The following is a 6,915-nucleotide window of genomic DNA, read 5'->3' on the forward strand; positions in this document are numbered from 1 at the left end:
TATCTTCAAGTCAGGATCCACAATTCTCAAGGAAGACCTTGCAATCCAAGAGTACAAAGTGCCCACGAGCAAGAGTAGACAGAAACAAACAAACTAACAGAGCAAGATTACATCTGTATTTAATTTCCAAGGGCTGCTGTAACAAATTACCATTAAAGTTGTGGTTTAAAACAACAGAAATGTATTCTCTTACAGCTCTGGAGACCAGAGTTTGAAGGTGTAGCCAGGACTGGGCTCCCTCCAGAGGCTCCATGGAGATTCTGTTCCTTGCGTTTTTCAGCTTTGAAAACTGTCAGTGTTCCTTGTCTTTTGGCTGCAACACTCCAATCTCTGCCTCCCTCATCTACTGCTCTTTTAGTGTGTCTTCTGTGTGTCTTTTGTAAGGACACTAGTCATTGAGTTTAGGCCTACCCAGATAATCTAGAATGATCCCTTCATCCCAAGATTTTTAATTTAATTACATCTGCACAGACCCTTTCTCCAGTAAAATAATATTTGCAGCCTCTGGAGATTAGAATGCTACATGCCAAAAAAGTTACATCCACATTCTAATCGCCACTCTCTAAAGAATTTCAGATAATAGAGCCAGCAAGGAGTCATTATATGTTTATTTAAAATAATTACCTTCTTTATTAAAAGAGGCAATAATATGATGCTGTAGAAAAATGCTGGCCAGTTTTGCAAAAGCCCAGAACAGAACTTCAAAATATAAATAATGTAGGCATCAATATAAAATGAATAAATAGATGAATTTCACAGCAAATTAGGTCATTGCTAAGATTGTTAGTTATCTGAATTATATGTATGTATATATATATATATATATATATATATATACAGAGATTGAAATGCTGAGATATAAAGGACTTAAATAAGTTTTATACATATATTTAATAGAAGTTTCAGAAAAAGATAACTGAGTTACTGACAGGTAACACATGCAAATATAAACTAAAAAATATAATTCAGTGTAAATTTTCAAGAATTGTTGAAGTATATAAATCCTTACATTCAGGAATTATAATGAGTATTAAGTAGAATTAATAAATAGTAATCTACACCTAAGTAATATACAATGAAACTGCAGCACACCAAACACAAAAGGAGATACTAAGTGCAACCAGAGACCAATTTTATCTATAAATGAAGAACAATAAGTTGAAAGCAAACTTCTCAATAGAAATTACAAAAAAGAAAATCCAATAGAATAATTTTATACGTGCTGAGGATTGACTTTTTGCAACACTTATTCTTAACCTCCTTCCTTCTTTGGGACTCAAATTGTAAGATATCTCAGACTCTCTTGCAGAGTTATAGTTGTATTTTAGATTTCACCAGTTTAAATGGACACACAGCAGTCTTGTATTTAGAATCTCGTTCAATGAAGTAAAAGGTGTCAGAAAGAGGAGCACCCCTCTCCTTCTTCCAACATCATAGCTTGAGTCAACAATTCCAGTGGCAGTTTCCTGATCCTTGCATGTAGCTAAGGTACCCTAGTCCTGGAAGCAAAAGTTGAGAAAGCAATCTCCTGCTTCCAGCAAAGGTAAAATTTTTCTTGATAGATTAGTTCTGAAGTGCTATTCTATGAATCGGTTTGAAGGCCCAGGCTGGAGCTTGCTCCTCTAGGATATCTAATGCTTTTATAAATGCATATTTCCCTATGTCAAATATTCTTCTGCTTAAAGTTGCTGGAGGGTTTTGTTATCTGAAATCAAGTCTTTATTGATAAAGTACTTGGTACAACCAGTGATTGTAGGCAATGGGAAAGTGATTGGTTCTCTGATATGGTTGGTTTAAAAGCGAGAAATATCTTATTTTCCCCACTATATAATGGCGGATTAATAGTTCATGGTGTTCAGTGTTAAGAGCTTTACCAAAATTTTCATCTGTAAGTGTAAAACTTTGGAAAATTAAATGGTAGCTTGAGAGACTATGAAACAGGCTTTTTCTAATAATGCTGAAAAACAAAGAATAAAGCAATAGAACCAGGGCTTTAAACTCTTGGCTTAAGACACAATCAGAAAATCAGGAAATGTCTATGATCTGTCTAAACTATTTTCTTATATTATCTGGAGGGCTATTATAGTCAAAGATCAGACAAAATCGTACCTTTTGAGATGCTAAATTACAAAACAGGTTATATCCACAGACTCACTATGTTGCTTATGTGAAAGTTAATTATGAAAAAATAATATCCCCAAAGGCGGAATTTTTTATTCGAATAATTTTATAAGTGCAAGCATTCTAAATGCTCAAACCTCAAAAAGACTATTATAGCAATCTGCTTTATTGGAGAACTGAAATGACCTCACAGGTCAACTTGGAATAAAATACCAATTACCTTCTTGCTTTATTACTACTATCTAGTTTTTTCCACAACCATATTTAGTAACAGATCCCAGGTTGCCACAGAGGCCAGTTACAATGGCAAACCAAGGAAAAGAAGATTTCCATGCCAAAATATCTACAAGGTGATTGCATTTTTGTTTAAATACTTTTTGTGTCTGCTCCCATGGAAAATTAGCACATCTGTACCCCCACTGATGTAAGGTTTGGCCATGTGGCTTGATTTGGCAAATGGAATGTGAACAGAATTGATGTTTGCAACTTCCAAGAAGAAGCTCAAGAGCCAGTGTGTGGTCTGCCACCATGTTTCTCTTTCCCTGCCACAAAATCAACAATTTCCAGAAAGGTCCTACTCCTTTAGCTGGGCCCTGGGATAAAGAAAACATAGAGCAAAACAAACTGCAGCCGTCTCAGAAATGAGACATAACATGGGAAAATATATATATAAATATGTATGTATGTATGTGTATGTATATACATATCAAACATATATATTTTATAGCCACAGAATAATTTAGCTTAAGTTTAAGCTAATTAAAATATATATTTATATCAGCAAAACTTGATCACAGGAAGAATATGATTTTAAATTTGGTTTCATTAATTGATATAGTTAATCTTATCAGAAATTCCGACTCCATCTCCTAACTCAAACGTATGGGAGTCTAACTAATTGTTTATTCACTGAACTCATTGGTGATTTATGCTGAATAAGGTTATGGTAGAAATTCCATCATATGTATATATACATATGTCTTTATATATATATATAAAGTCTTTATATACGTATATAAAGACTCAGAGACATATGGATATTAAAGCAGATTTTTCTTGTACCATCTGCTAGCTCAGTTCATAACCACGACTCACAAGGTGACCCAGAAGACCTCTTTTCAGAAGACAGCACAAGCATCCTTGAAAAAAAAAATTGTGGTGACTGCAGATGAAAGTGAGAAATGCTGTAACTGAAATAACTTCTCTTATTTCGTTATGGATGCCGATATCTGAGGATGGCAGGATCCTTGTAGCTATAGTTAACTGCCAGAGGAAGCATAGGCATCATTACAGTATTAGGTAACATAGCTGGAGTAGAAGTTGAGTAATTTGACCCACTGAGATCTTTGATAGTGGCTCATTACTTATGGAATTCTTAAAGTAAAATCAATAGGAAGGTTATTAACCTACCTCACCTGTTTAACAAACAGATCCTGATGAACAGAGAACTACCTTGATTCACCATGATATTTATTAATAGGATGACCATATCGTTTATTATCCAAATTAAAATATATTTGAAATTGAAAGCTGGAATACTAGGCATGAAACAGAAAAAGCATTTTAATTCCATGATCCTGTGAAATGTCTAGACAAGATTACAGGCACTCTAGTCTTATATGGCTGTAACTCTATAGTCTTATATGGTATATCAAAAGCCAGTTGGGTATTGATGTTTATTGTCCTTTTTTGTCCATAAAATACAGATTTTGGTCAAATTTTATAGTTAACCCTGCATAATAGAACATGGTAATTTAAAACATTAACCAAAAATAGAAAACACTGTATCTCCATTTAAAGTGTTTCGGTATGTAAAAAACAACTAACTTTAGGGTTGAAAACATCTAAAGTACATAACCATTTTTAATTGCAAGGATCACATGGGTTATTTGTTCACTTATATTTGAAAATCTTAATTCAGGAAGGAAGATAACATAAATGAGTTCCAAAATTATCTCAGGAGGTGTCCTAATATGTGTAATAATATCCTACAATAAATTTTTTTTTAATGATTTACATTTTAAGAAACTAAATATGTTCTCCTTACAGGAAAGGGGTCAAATAGAGTAGCTGATGTATTATTCCTGAAATATGAAGAATTTGATCTTAAACCTTAAGAATTCTATACATCTGTGTGTTATTGAACACAAACTCAGAAGTACAAACTTTGAAGTTTTACTTTTGAATGTTCCACTGTGTCCTTCAAATGTATATACAGGTATTTCGGAGAGATGTTGGGGATGAATTACCAAAAATTATAGAGGGAATTACAAGTAGTCCCCTGGAGTCCCCCTTGTTTTGCTCTTCTTTTCTTTTGATCTCTAATAACCATTCCTTATGGAAAATAAGCTTGCTCCCAATGAGCTTTTCTAAGTCTTTTGAACACTTTATTTTGTAACTCCCACCCCTTTTATGTCACATTTCCAAGTTCTGGCCTTGACATGTTCATTTTCCAGGATATAGCACTGACTGATAACACTATCATTATGATCAGGGCTAGCTTTGCAGAAAGTAGCATGACTGAAACACTAGAAGACTCTCCAATCCCCCACATCATTATTCTTCATGCTTAAAGTTCAACATGTCATTTCATTTAATAATTGCCTTTTCTCTCCAGATTATCTTTTGAAATGCAAATTGTTTTAGAAAAAAATGAATATGCAAAAACCATGGTGTAAATAAATTTATCTGTCATTTTCTGTAGGTGAATAGAGAGAACTATTTAGTGTTAAGAAAGAAATTAAAAGAGACAAGAACCTGAAGTAGAGGCTGGAACACCAAAGATAATTATATTATTCCTTAGAGCCAGATGGGCTGATTATTATTTTTGATTGAGAACACACTGATCATAGCCATTCCAATTCTGCTAAAAACTACCCTTTGATGACTGCTAATAATGAAAGTAATTTTTTTGCTTTCTCACATATATTCTCCTTCAGTATTGTATTGTTATACAATAATACAATTATTATAATAATTGTGTTATTCCTTAGAGCCAAATGGATTATTGTTTTTGATTGAGAACACACTGATCATAGACATCCCAATTTTACTAAAAGTACCCTTTGATGACTGTTAATAATGAAAGTAATTTTTTTTTGCTTTCTCACATATATTCTCCTTCAGTGCAGTATTGCTAATAATCAGTGGCTAAATGTTAAAAAGACACCCTAATAAATCTGCATCTACTCATGAAAGACAGAAATGAGCACTCAAATACTATGACACTGTGATGTGTGCACACATGGTCTTAGCACTACTGTAGTCTTAAATGGCTAACTGGGTATTGATGTCAGGTACTCCACATGCTGTAGAAAATAGCCTGGCAGTGAGTGTTTTGGAAGGTCAAAGATTTGGGGAAGAGGACAGATATTTCTTTCTTGAGAACCTTTAAATGGAATAGCAGTAGGAATTCCAAAGCAGAATGGTAAAAACACATATTACCCTCACCTTCTTTTTTGAAATTTACTCAAAACAACGTGAACCAAAATCAGAAATTCAGCACAAACTCTACCCATAATTAAGCCAGAAGAGAGCTGTTGACTCTAATCAAAATGTATCAAGATAGAAAATGGATGTAATACATGTAAATGACATATCAAAGAGAAGATTCAAATTAAGAGTAATGAGTCATGGTAGAGAAAAGTATCTCAAAAGCAAATGTATTGATTAGTTCTACAGACACTCATAAGGCTCAAGAATTCACATAACTGGTCAACATAAGAGTGAGAAGAAGGAAGAGGACTGAAAATAGGGAACTTTTCAAAAGTATTTATAAAGAGAGGTGAGACCCAAGACTCTACATTAATCCATCTTTTCTCACTGCCCAGGGAAGGAAAGGTTTATCCTCTGTGGTGTCCTTTTTAACTCAGATTATGTCATCTTCTGGTGAAAGCACTCCAGTAATTTCCCTTCACATTTTTCATGTTCTATTTCTGTTTCAGAAAAAAACATAACTAAAATGTTATACTTTCTCTAAGGGTCTTTGATATACTTAATTTTTAAATAGGAGTAATTAAATTTAAAATTAATTTTTCCCACTTGAGTGGGAAGATTGCAGACTACTGACCAGTAACTTTAATGACTGTCTGCATTCAAATCTACACTCAATAGTTTTATGTCATTGACAAGTAAGTTACTTAACCTCTTTGTTCATCAGTTTCCTCATCTATAAAATGCTGGTGATAATAGCACAATTGACTTTTGAACAGGGCAGGGGCTATGGACCCCCTTTGCAGTCAAAAATCTGTGTGTTACTTGTCATTTGCCCAAAACTTAACTACAAATGGCTTACTGTTGACTTAAGACCTTACTGATAACATAAACAGTCAACTGGCACATATTTTGCCTGTTTTATGCATTGCATACTGTATTTGTACAAAAAGTATGCTAGAGAAAAGAAAATGTTATAGAGAAAATTATTAAAGGAAGAGAAAATATATTTATTATTTGTTAAGTGGAAGTGGATCATCATAAAGACCTTTATCCTCATAATCTTCACATTGAGTAGCTGAGGAAGAAGGGGAGGAGGGGCTGGTTTTGCTGTCTCAGGGGTGGCAGAGATAGAAGAAAAACTGCATATAAGTGGACCCACACAGTTCAAAACCATATTGTTCAAGGGACAACTATATGTTGACTACATATCATGAAATTGTTTTGAAGATTAAATATGTAAAAATTTACAAAATTAGCCTGGAATATAGAGTGCTATATTGGAGTTTCCTATTCTGTTATCTAAGTTCTGTTATGATGACCACCTCCTAAAATCTGACAGCGAGAACTAGAAACATATAA

This window comes from Gorilla gorilla, chromosome 12 (genome assembly GCF_029281585.2).
Source record: "Gorilla gorilla gorilla isolate KB3781 chromosome 12, NHGRI_mGorGor1-v2.1_pri, whole genome shotgun sequence".
Taxonomy (NCBI): domain Eukaryota; kingdom Metazoa; phylum Chordata; class Mammalia; order Primates; family Hominidae; genus Gorilla; species Gorilla gorilla.